This window comes from Balaenoptera acutorostrata, chromosome 19 (assembly GCF_949987535.1).
Source record: "Balaenoptera acutorostrata chromosome 19, mBalAcu1.1, whole genome shotgun sequence".
NCBI classification, from domain to species: Eukaryota; Metazoa; Chordata; class Mammalia; order Artiodactyla; family Balaenopteridae; genus Balaenoptera; species Balaenoptera acutorostrata.
Genome location: NC_080082.1, coordinates 49,308,678 through 49,322,364, shown reverse-complemented (window position 1 = coordinate 49,322,364; position 13,687 = coordinate 49,308,678).

Here is a 13,687-nt window from a genome sequence, read left to right as displayed (position 1 = left end):
CCATTAGCTGTTACGTAGGTTTTTCCATTCTATCCTTCTCTGTGATTTACATCTTTCAGTCTCTGTATTGCAGTCTGGGTGATTTATTCTTATTTATCTAACATTCCAGGGGATTTTTTTTTTAATTTTCAGTGTTTCAAAGATTTTTGTAACATGGTAGGCACAGTTGATTCATAATATGCATTTGATAATACCAATAATTGAAGATCTTATGAATCTTTGTAAATTTATTTTTTAATTTCTTTACTCAGTTTGCTTTGTTTCCTTTTTTGGTTGGTTATCTGTGTGCCACTCAGTCCTTGAAAAGAGATTTTACTGGGCTCCCCAATATCCTTGGATGAAAGTGCCTCTCTTTTCTAGAGATTATATAGTTTTATTTTCAGACAAGATCTGGGATTACTACCACTCTGGAACCACTTTAAACTAAATCTAAGACATAAAGTCCCTGCTCACTCCTTCCAGAAAATCTTATATAGGAATTCCTCATTGCTGCTGCTTTTCCTCATGAGCTTCTTGGAAGAATTATGAAGCCTTCCCATTATGCTTCCTCAGATGTTTGGGACATAAATTAAGTTCATGGGGAAGGGGGGTTAACATTAAAGGACTAGATGTGACTGGGGGCAGAGGTGAGAAGCTATTTCAATAGCTTCTATTTCAGTAGCTATTTATGACCAGTGCTTAAGGAACATTACTTCAAAGCTGAACCCCTAACATGAGTGCTCTATGATTTGCATTTTTAAGAGAAAGAATAGAGGCACTCTGATGAATAGCAAGACTAAGAAAGAGAAATCCAGGGGCAGATGGAGTGGGGACTCAGACCTAAGTAAACCAGTTTTAAACAAATATGCCAGTCACTTGAGAAAGAAAATAGGGCCAAGAGAGATCAATAAGGAGACAGAAAAATACTTTACATGCCATACTGAACCCTCCCCCTTCCACTAGCCCTGAGCTGCCTTCGTTCCCTTTTCTATTAGGCAATATTTACAATAAATGATTTTGCTATTGGAATTTATCTGTTCAAGGGCGCATTTTAGAATATGAACTGGGAGGGACTTCCCTGGTGGCACAGTGGTTAAGAATCCGCCTGCCAATGCAGGGGACAAGGGTTCCATCCCTGGTCCGGGAAGATCCCACATGCCGTGGAGCATCTAAGCCCATGCGCCACAACTACTGAGCCTGCGCTCTAGAGCCCATGAGCCACAACTACTGAGCCCATGTGCCACAATTACGGAAGCCCTCGTGCCTAGAGCCCGTGCTCTGCAACAAGAGAAGCCACAGCAATGAGAAGCCCGCACATCACAGCGAAGAGTAGCCCCCACTCACTGCAACTAGAGAAAGCCCGCGCGCAGCAATGAAGACCCAATGCAGCCAATAAATAAATAAAATTTTATTTAAAAAAAAAAAAGAATATGAACTGGGAGAAGAAAAGCCAGTTGATGTTGATGCTGAAACTGTTCCAAGACTCAGGGTGATAAGGAAGTTCGAAACTCTAAGCTTCCAGAGACATCAAAAAAAATCATATGTATTTGCCATAGGGAGAAACTCCTGCTGAGACCTCTGGTAGAAATCTTTGTCCTTGTTCCTGGCTCATTCTCTATCTATCACTTTGTAATAAGCCTACACATCCCACTATGGACCAAAGTTTTAAATCCAAGAGCCTAGTCCTAGTTCTCCTGTCACTGGTTTGAAGACCTGTCCATTTCCAATCTGCCCTAAGCCTGACCCTGGAATGCCCAATGTAGAACCTGTGCAGAGCCTCCAACAAGACGTTTGTGTTCTCTCCTTCTGTCCAAGAGGACCTCTGACATCCCACATCTCTGATTATTTATGTGACTAGTATCAGGTAACACCAGACACTTCAGTATGAAGTGTCAGGTGTGCATATGTTTGACCAATAGTATGAAGCCTTTGCTTGATAGGTTGGCTGGGTTCCCTGAGGAAAACTAAGGACAGGTATCAAGGGCACTGTCTGTGGCTATGATGGGGAGGAGGGTGCCCATCTCACTTCCTTTCCTCCCTCTTAGATTATGGAGGAATTGGAATAAGTCTTGTTTTAGCTCCATAAGAAGGGATTTCATTTAGACTTTAAGCCTGAGAATACCCTCGGGGGCTTACTAGGTAGAGAGCTCAAGTTTTTCCTATTTGTTGATTTTGCATGATTTCTAAAAAACAAAATGGATTATGGGAGGTGAAGTCCAATATGTATGTTAGTCTGGGAAAGTATGTGGATGGAAGTAAAGTGTCACTGTTCTTTTTATAAAACTTCAATAAACACTATTGCAAAATTTAGAAAAAGAAAATTTTAACTCATTCTGTTTCCCATAGAAAGTGACTTATCATGCTAATCTATTGAGAGAAAGGTATCATTTATTTTAAAATACAGATTTATTTTACACATACGCTCATATTCTTTTTCACTCAATCCATTGTGAATGTCTTACAATACTAGCAACATACAACCTACATTATCATTAGAATGTCCACAGTTCCATATCAGGAGTCATAACAGTAATAGATTTAAGTGCCCTCCCCTTGATGAACATTTGCTTTGTGCTCAAGTTTTTACTTAAATTTGTGAAGAATATCCTTGTACATACATCATTGCATATGTACTTGGTTTTTTTAAGTGGTAAATCCCTAGATTCTATGCTACTGGTCAAAGAATTTACCTGTCTCTAGGCTTCTTTAATACATACCAACAGAGTGCCTCTATGAAGGTTATTCTATTCCATGTTTCGTCCTTAGGAGGAAGTCTGGAGCTTTTTAGAACCCAGTTCCAAGATTTCAGGTAACTGGTGAAGGGATCTACCTGTTTCTGGAACCCCTTTTCAGTGTATTCTCTTCCATCCAAACTGTAGGAGGGAAAGAGCATGTGGGGCTCTGGGCTACCTGTACTGAGTGGGGATTTAGGGCCACAAACAGAAATAAGGGTGTTTCCTGTGAGCTGCCAGTGGGTCCCTGTCATTTAAGAAATGCTCCTGAAGGCAACACTAAAGGCATGAAAGATTCCTCTGGTGCATCTTTTGAGGCTGTAGTGATCTGTACCTAATAGGGGGGGCCGAGGCATCTTTTGGTTCAGCACATTCCCTAAGTGGGGAAAAGGACACAAGGACATTGTCAGAAAGAAGTTGAGCATAATGTTCTTCATCAGTGCCCTTGAGAAGCTGCCCTGGTCCAAGTTTTAGAGCACCCCCAGTTTGGTTCCACTGTCAGAGGATCCTGCCAGCTTAAACTCAGTCCTATTTCCAGAACCCGCTCTGCCACAGCACCTTCGTCAGTGTTCAGTGAAGGAGGAATCCCAGTAACATTCTTTTATCTGTCTTATGTCCTCTGTGACAGACATAAAGTTGGTACTCAGTAAATGTTATATGTACCCTGCTCTGATGGTTAATTTTATGTGTCAACTTGGTTAGGCTATGGTGCCCAGATTTTTGGTCAAACACTAGTCTAGATGTTGCTGTGAAGATATTTTTTAGATGAGATTAACATATAACATTAAATCTGTAGACTTTGAGTAAAGCAGATTACCCTCCATAATGTGGGTGGGCCTCATCCAACCAGTCAAAGATCCAAAGAGAAAAAGACTGAGATACCCTGAGGAAGAAGGAATTCTGCCTTCAGACTCAAACTGCAACATCAACTCTTCCCTGGGTCTCCAGCCTGCTGGCAAGAATTCAGGCTTGCCATCCCCCCCACAGTTGTGTAAGCCAATCCATTAAAATAAGTATTTCTATCTCTGTCTATCTAACTAAGTATCTACCTATCTAATCTACACACACACACACACACACACACACACACACACACACACACACACACACAAAAAAACACGCACACCCCTTATTGGTTCTGTTTTCACTGGAGAATCCTGACAAACACACCTGCCATCTCACTGAGCTTACGCTATGGACTGTCACCATGCTCTACTGATAATTCAAGCTTTACTACTCTGGGTCATCACTATTAGAAAATTCTTTCTTAAGAATAACCTTTATTGACCCCTAGACAATAATATCCATAGGAACACATGTGCTTCCTGCCATTGTCCCTTCTCTCTCTTTAATCAACATTTTTTTTCTCTCTTTACTAGATCTTTTCCATCATCTTTCAGATATGCTTAGATATCTAGAATAGTTCACCTTTTAAAAACCCTCTCTTTTCCCAAAACCCCCTCCAGCAAGTACACCACTTCTATTCTCAGTAGAAAAGCTGCTTGGAAATTTTTTCTATGTTAATTTTCTTTAATTTTCACTTCACAATCTCTCCATAACTATGTCCTATCAGAGAACATTCCTATTATTTTCCTGAGACTGCTTTTCGATAGGTCAGAGTGATCTCCACATTGCTAAATCTAAGAGTCCCTCTTCTGTCACTATGTTTCTTGACCTGTTAGCATTTGACACAATTGACAACTTCCTCATTCTTCAATCTCTTCTCTTGATTCTATGACACTACATTTTTCTTAATTTTTATTTTAGTGGCTGCTGCTTCTCAGTTTCTTTTGCTTGTTCTTCATCTCTCCTTTGATCTCTAAATGTTAAAGGGACCCAAGACCATATTTGGCCTCCATTTCCACATTTCCTACATATGTTTTTTTTTTTTTTTGCATTTCCATGTGTTTATAACTCATCCTTTAAAAAAAGACTCCCAAGTCTGTCTATAACCCAGCCTTGCCTCTCCCTGGAACTCTCTATCCATACATCCAGCTCTTTACCTCCCAGCTCATTTTGGTGGTTCATTGTCAACTCAAACTCCACATGCTTCATGGGGCCCACACAGAGGTCTTGATTTTCTCCTTATTCTCCTCCTCTTTCAAGCCCCCACACTTAGCAAATGGAATCGCCGTCCACCCACCAGACAAAGCTGAACATCCAGACATTTTCCTGTATCCCTTTTGGCTTCACTTACCCTCCCTGCACATTCGTTCCAGCAGACAGTGTTGTTTTCAATGCTGCCTCAAAGTGATGGGGCCTCAGCCTTCATTTATTTGCACCCGGTTCTCACCTGAAGCACTGCAAGGACTGCTTAGCCAGTCCTATGCTTTCACGCTTGCATCCATATAGTCCCCTCTCTATACAGAAATTAGATGATTTTTAAACTACATAAATAGAATTCCATTTTGTAACATCTTTTAATATCTTCTGATCTCTCAAAGAATATAATCCAAATTCTTTCTGTTGGCTTATACAGGCCTACCTGACCTGGCTCTGCCTCCTTCCATGCTTCTCCTTGCTCACAAAGACACACATGTTAATTCAGTGACCTGCCTTCTCTACCTCTCATAAGCCACATTTATGCATCTTTAAGACTTTAAGCAAGCCTTTTGCCTGGAGGCTCCTCCTCGTGACCTCACTGCTGTTCTATCTTGTCTTCTAGATCCTTGCTCTATTGTCACCTTCTCAAATGGGTCGTTCCTCACCACTCTCTCTGCAGGTGCCATCCAGTCCCTCTGTATACCATCCTATTTTAATTATTCACCCAACACTCATCAATTTTTGTTACTCCTATGGTAATTCACTTTGGTTTGTTTATTATTTGTCAGCAAGCACTTGATTGAAACTTACTGAAAGAATACAGGTCTCTTTTCACCAATGCACCTCCAGCATGAAGATCAGTACTGGGGTATTGAAGGTACTTTATAAGTAAGAAAGGAAGGAAGGGAGGGAGGGAGGAAGGAGAAAGAAAGGAAGGAAGGAGGGAGGAAAAAAAGAAAGGAAAGGAAGGAAGGAAGGAAGGAAAGAAAGGAAGAAAGAAAGGCATCTTATATGCTTCTTCATTTTCCAGTCTACCCAATCTTCCCATCCTCCCTACCCTAATCTACTTTAAGATTCTATAGATTTGCCTATTCTGGGAATTTCATATAAATGCAATCATTTATTTTCTCTTTGTCCCCATACAGTTGATCCCTTTTACCAATTTTGCCCTCCCTCCCCCTTGTGCCTTCTGGTAACCACTGCTCTGTTCTCTAAGTATCTATGTATTTGTTTTTGTTTGATTTGGTTTGTTCATTTATTATGTTTTTGTTTATTAGTTTTTTTATTCCACATAGGAGTGAAGTCATACAGTGTTTGTCTTTCTCTGTCTGACTTATTTCACTTAGCATAATACCCTCAAGGTCCATCCATGTTGTCCCAAATGGGAAGATCTCATCTTTTTATGGCTGAGTAGTATGAATATTCCATTGTGTGCGTGTATCTCACATCTTCATTATCCATTCGTCCTTTGATGGGCACTTAGGTTGTTTCCATGTCTTGGCTATTGTAAATTATGCTGCAATGAACATGGGGGTTTGCATATCTTTTTTGCTTAGTCTTCTCACATTCTTTGGATAAATACCCATAAGTAACATAGATGGTTCATATGATAGTATTCTTAATTTCTTCTGAGGAATCTCCATACTGTTTTCTATAGTGGCTGCACCAATTTACATTTCTACAAACAGTGCAGAAGGGTTCCCTTTTCTCCACATTCTCTCCAATACTTGTTATTTCTTGTCTTTTTGGTAATAGCCATCCTGACAGATGTGAGGTGACATCTCATTGTGGTTTTGATTTGCATTTCCCTGGTGATTAGAGATGCTGAGCATCTTTTCATGTGCCTGTTGGCCATCTGTATGTCTTCTTCGGAAAAATGTCAAATCAACTCCTCTGCCCATTTTTTGAGTTGTTTGTTTTTGCTGTTGTTGTTGTTTTTGAGTTATATGAGTCATTTATATATTTTGGATATTAACCCCTTATTGGATATATCATTTGCAAGTATCTTCTCCTATTTGGTAGGTTGTCTTTTAGTTTTATTGATGGCTTTTTTGCTGTGAAAAAGCTTTTTAGTTTGATGTAGTCTCAACTGTTTATTTTTTTGCTTTTATTTCCCTTGCCTGAGGAAACATATACAAAAAATATTGCTAAGACCAATGTAAAAAAGCATATTGCCTATGTTTTCTTCTAGAAATTTTATGGTTTCAGGTCTTACATTCAAGTCTTTAATCCATGTTGAATTTATTTTTTATATGGTGTGAGAAAGTAGTCCAGTTTGATTCTTTTGCATGTAGCTGTCCAGTTTTTCTAACACCACTCATTGAAGAGTCTATCTTTCCCCCATTTTATATTCCTGCCTCCTTTGTCATTCATTAATTGCCCTTATAAGTGTGGGTTCATTTCCAGGCTATCTTGTTTCATTGATCTCTGTGTCTGTTTTTGTGCCAGTATCATACTGTTTAGATTACTGTAGTTCTGTGGTATAGTTTGATATCAGAAAGCTTGATACCTCCAGCTTTGTGAGTTCTTTTGTGTTTCCATACAAATTTCATTTTTTTAAATATTTATTTATTTATTTGGTTGCATGGGGTCTTAGTTGCATCTCCAGGGCTCCTTAGTTGAGGCTCACCAGCTCCTTAGTTGTGGCATGTGGGCTCCTTAGTTGTGGCATGTCAACTCTTAGTTGTTAACGGCATGCATGTGGGATCTAGTTCCCTGACCAGGGATTGAACCCAGACCCCCTGCATTGGGAGCGCAGAGTCTTAACCGCTGTGCCACCAGGGAAGTCCCCATGCAAATTTTAGACTATTTTGTTCTAGTTCTGTGAAAAATGCCATTGGTATTTTGATAGGGATTGCATTATATCTGTATATTGCCTTGGGTATTATGGAAATTTTAACAATATTAATTTTTCCAATCCATGAGCACAATATATCTTTCCATATGCATTGTCAACCGAAACTTCTTTCATCGGTGTCTTATTGTTTTCTGAGTACATGTATTTTACCTCCTTAGCTAGATTTATTCCCAGGTATTTTATTCTTTTTGATGTGATTGTGAATGGAACTGTTTTTTTAAATTTCTCTTTCTGCTAGTTCATTATCAGTATATTGAAACAACAGATTTCTATATATTAATTTTGTATCCTGCAACTTTACCAAATTAATTGAGGAGTTCTAGTAGTTTTTTGGTGGCATATTTAGGATTTTCTATGTATTGTGTCATCTGCAGACAGTGACAATTTTACTTCTTCGTTTTCAATTTGGATGCCTTTTATTTATTTTTCTTGTCTGACTGTTATGGCTAGAAATTTCAATACTATGTTGAATAAAAGTGGTGAGAGTGGGCATCCTTGTCTTGTTCCAGGTCTTAGAGGAAATGCTTTCAGCTTTTCACCATTGAGTATGATGTTAGCTGTGGACTTTTCATATATGGCCTTTATATTTATAATGTCGAGGTATGTTCCCTCTGTGCCCACTTTGTTGAGTTTTTATCATAAATTGATGTTGAATTTTGTCAAAAGCTTTTTCTGCATCTACTGAGATGATCATATGGTTGGGTTTTTTAAAATTAATTAATTAATTTATTTATTTATGGCTGTGTTGGGTCTTCGTTTCTGTGCGAGAGCTTTCTCTAGTTGCGGCAAGTGGGGGCCACTCTTCATCGCAGTGCGTGGGCCTCTCACTATCGTGGCCTCTCTTGTTGCGGAGCACAGGCTCCAGACGCGCAGGCTCAGCAATTGTGGCTCACGGGCCTAGTCGCTCTGCGGCATGTGGGATCCTCCCAGACCAGGGCTCGAACCCGTGTCCCCTGCATTGGCAGGCAGACTCTCAACCACTGCGCCACCAGGGAAGCCCATCATATGGTTTTTAGTCTTCAGTTTGCTAATGTGTTTTATCACATTGACTGATATGTGGATATTGAACCATCCTTGCATCCCTGGGATAAATCCTAGTTATCATGGTGTATGATCCTTTAATATACTGTTGGATTCCGTTCGCTAATATTTTGTGGAGGATTTTTGCATATGTGTTCACTGATGATATTGGCCTGTTATTTTCTTTTTTTGTGATATCTTTGTCTAGTTTTGGTATCAGGGTGATGCTGGTGTCATAGAAGGAGTTTGGGAGTGTTCCACCCTCTGAAATTTTTTGGAATAGTTTGAGAAGGATAGGTGTTAACTGTCTTATAAATTTTTGGTAGAATTCAACTGTGAAGCCATCTGGACCTGAACTTTTGTTTGTTGGGAGTTGTTTTATTACTGATTCAATCTCATTACTGGTAATTGGTTCTTTCATATTTTCTATTTCTTCCTGATTCAGTCTTGGGAGATTGTAGATTTGTAGGAATTTGTCCATTTCTTCTAGGTTATCCATTTTATTGGCATATAATTTTAGTATCTAAATATATAAATGTATATAAATGTAGTAATCTTTTATGATCCTTTGTATTTCTGTGGTATCATTTGTAACTTCTCCTTTTTCACTTCGGATTTCATTTATTTGTGCCCTCTCTCATGTTTTCTTGATGATACTGGCTAAAGGTTTACCATTTTTGTTATCTTTTCAAAGAGTCAGCACTTAGTTACAATGATGTATTCTACTGTGGGTTTTTTAGTCCCTATTTCATTTGTTTCTGCTCTGAGAGGTATGATTTCTTTCCTTCTTTAATTTTGTGTTTTGTTTGTTCTTCTTTTTCTAATTCCACTAGGTGTAAGGTTAGGTGGTTTATTTGAGATTTTTCTTGTTTCCTGATGTAAGTTTGTGTCATTATAAACTTCCCTCTTGGAACTCCTTTTGCTGTGTCTCATAGATTTTGTGTTGTGTTTTCATTTTCTTTGTCTCCAGGTATTTTTTTATTTCCTCTTTGATTTCTTCAGTGACCCATAGGTTGTTAGTAGCATACTTTTTAGCCTCCATGTGTTTGTGGTTTTTGCAGTGGTTTTTTAGTTATAGTTGATTTCTAGTCTCATAGCATTGTGGTCAGAAAAGATGCTTGATATGATTTCAGTTTTCTTAAATGTACCAGTGCTTGTTTTGTGGCCTAGAATGTGATCTACCCTGGAGAATGTTCCATGGGCACTTGAAAAGAATTTATATTCTGTTGCTTTTGGATGGATTGTTCTCCATATAGCTATTACATTCACCTGATCTAACATGTCATTTAAGGCCAGTTTCCTTACTGATTTTCTGTCTGGGTGATCTGTCCATTGGTATAAGTGGGGTGTTAAAGTCCCCTACTAGTATTGTGTCACTGTTGATTTCTGCCCTTATGTCTGTTAATATTTGCTTTATGTATTTGGATGCTCCTATGTTGTGTGAATATATATTTACAATTATTATGGCTTCTTCTTGGATTGATCCCTTCATCATTATGTGATATCCTCTTTGTCTTTGTATAGTCTTTGTTTTTAAGTCTATTTTATCTGATATAAATATTGCTACACTGGCTTTCTTTTAATTTCCATTTGCACGGAATACCTTTTTCTATGCCCTTTCAGTCTGTGTGTGTCTTAGGTCTGAAGTGAGTCTCTTCTTGGCAGCTTATATACGGGTCATGCAGCCACTCTATGTCTTTTGATGGGGACATTTAGTCCATTTACATTTAAAGTAACTATTGATAGGTATGTACTTATTACCATTTTATTAATTGTTTTTTGGGTTCTTTTTGCAGTTATTTTTGTTCCTTTCTTCCTCGTTCTCTTCCCTTGTGCTTTAATGACCATCTTTAGTGTTATGTTTGAATTCCTTTCTTTTTTCTGTATGTATTATCTATTATAGATTTTTGGCTTGTGGTTACTGTGATGTTTACATATAACAATTTATATCCGTATCTTTATCTGTAACTAGATAGCAATATAGATATATAATTATTTTAAGTTGCTGATGTCTTAAGTTCAAACGTACTTTAACAACCCTGCATTTTTACTCTCCCCACCACTTTTAATGTTTTGACATCATATTTTACATCTTTTTGTTTTTTTGTATCCCTTAACTACTTATTATGGATATAGATTATTTTACTACTTTTGTCTTTAACCTTCCTACTAGTTTTATAAGTGGTTGATTTACTACCTTTTCTATATATTTGCCTTTACAATGAGATTTTTCCTTTTATAATTTTCATGTTTCTAGTTGTGGCCATTTCTTTTTTAGTTAGAGAAGTCCCTTTAACATTTCTTGTAAAGCTGGCTTGGTGGTGCTGAACACTTTTAGCATTTGTTTCTCTGTAAAACTTTTGATCTTTCCATCAAATATGAATGAAATCCTTGCTGGGCAGAAGGTTTTCCCCTTCCATCATTTTAACTATATCATGCCATTCTCTTCTGGTCTGCAGAATTTCTGCTGAAAAGTCAGATGTTAGCATTATGGGAGTTCCCTGTATGTAACTTGTTGCTTTTCCCTTACTGCTTTTAATATTCTCTCTTTATCTTTAATTTTTGCCATTTTAGTTACAGTGTGTCTTGGTTTGGTCCTCTTTGGGTTGATCCTTTTTGGGACTCTCTGTGCTACCTGGACCTGTATGTCTGTTTCCTTTCCCAGGTTAGGGAAGTTTTCGACTATGATATCTTCACATATGTTCTATGCCCCTTTCTCTCTCTCTTCTCCTTCTGGGACCCCTATAATGAGAACATTAGTATGCTTGATGTTGTTCAAGAGGTCTCTTAAATTGTCCTCATTTCTGTTTATTCTCTTTTCTTTTTCTGTTCAGCTTCAGTGATTTCCAGTACTCTGTCTTCCAGCTCTCTGATCCATTCCTCTGTATCATTTAATCTAATGTTTATTCCTTTTAGTGTATTTTTCATATCAGTTATTGTATTCTTCATCTCTGCTTGGTTCTTATTTATATTTTCTAACTCTGTTAAAACCTAGCTTCTCACTCTGTTCATCCAATCTTTTCCCAAGTTCTTTACACATATTTACCATCATTACCTTGAACTCTCTATGGGGTAGATTGCCTATCTCCACTTCAGTAAGTTCTTCTTCTAGGGTTTTATCTTGTTCCTTCTATCATTTTGCTTTTTGTTTTCTACATAACTTAAAGAAAACAAAGATGTAGCTCTTTTATCCCTAATTTCCTGCATTACTATATTCTTTTGTGTTTGGTCAATTTTTTGTAGTGAAACATCTAAATTCTTTTCTCATTTTCTGTTGTATATATTTTATAGCTGTTTCTTTGTGGTTACCATGGGATTACATTTAACATACTAAAGTCATTACATTCTAATTTGAATTTATCCAGCTTAACCAATAACATACAAAAACTCTGCTGTTTTACAACTCCATCCCCAACCCTGGTGTTTGATATCATAAAATTATATCTTTTACATTGTGTGACTAAAAATATAAACTAATAATTCTTTAAAGTACATTAGTATCTTAAGATATATAGAATACAAAATGCAGAGTTACAAAAGTACTAGTTTTAGACTAATAATTTTAAAAAGTAATGTAGAAATCAAAAAGTGGAGTTAGAAACTGGTGTTACAATAATACTAGATTTTATAATTTCCCATGTATTTACCTTTATTGAGATCTTTACTCCTTCACGTGGCTTCAAGTTACTGTGTAGTTTCCCTTTATTTTAGGACTGCAGGACTCCCTTGAGCATTTCTCACAGGACAGCTCTAGTGGTAACAAACTCCCACAGCTTTTATTTATGTAGGAATGTCTTAATTTCTTGGCTCCAAGTTTTGCCAAATAGAGGATTCTTGGTTGATGGTGTGGGTGTTTGTTTTGTTGTTGTTGTTGTTTGTTTGTTTTAGCATTTTAATGTATTGGCCCACTGCCTCCTGGCCCTCAAAAGTTTCTAATGAGAAATAGGCTGATGATTTTAATGTTGATCCTTTGCATGTGATAAGTTGCTACTCTCTTGCTACTTTCAAAACTCTCTCTTTTGTCTTTGTCTTTCAAAATTTGATTATATTGTGTCTTGTGGTGGGTCTCCTTGCAGTCATCTTACTTGGAGTTTGTTGAGCTGAGATATTTATAATTATGCCTTTCATCAAATTAGGAAAGATTTCAGCCACTGTTTCTTCAAATATTCTCTCTACCCCTTTCTCTCTCTCCTTTTCTGGGAGTCCTGTAACGTGTGTTAGTCTTCTACATGGTATCTGGCAGTTCTCTTTGGCTCTGTTTTTTCTTTCTTTCTTTCTTTTTTTTTTTTTGTTGTTGTTGTTGAACACTGGACATTTAAATCTAATAATCTGGTAATTCTGGAAATCAGACTTTCCCCTTTTTCCAGGGCTTGCTATTTTTGCTTATTTTATTTTGATTTTGTAGGCTAACTCTGTGGGAAGGATCACCTGAGGTTTAAACTTTCAGTCTTCTCAGGTGTTTTCTGGGCCTGCACCTTTCCCTCATCACTTTCTAATTTTTCTCATATTTGCAAGTTGCTTTTCACTGTCCTAGTCCTTGATTTCTAGCTCCCAAAGTGGGAAAATGAGAAAACTGAAGGGAGGAAAAAAGGGTTCTAGCCCTTTAAATCCTCCCAGAAGTCACATCAGCCAGAGTGGGAGGGGCTCAACAATGAGGGGAGGTGCAAGAACAATGCACCTCACACCCCTCAGTTGTCTGCTCCTCTCTGATCAAGAACAGAAATCAAAGAACAGATCCCTGATGTTTCGAGGACAGGGTTCTTTTTGCCCTGGTTTGCACAAGCTATACATAGCTTGCTCCAGGAACACGTGCACAGTGGTCTGTCACAGGGCTGGAGGTGGAAGACTGGTAGCTGCTACTGTGCTAAGGGCTGAAATTGACTAACGTTAACCACGATTTACGCCCAAATCTTCTTATGGAATTTGACTGCAGTAGACGACAGAGTTCCAAAATACTTAAATCAGACAGATTCTGCTGAAATTGTTGTCTATGTGAGGAGAGAAAATCCTGGTGCTTCCTACTCTATCTACACCTACATAAGCTCTTTTTTAAAAC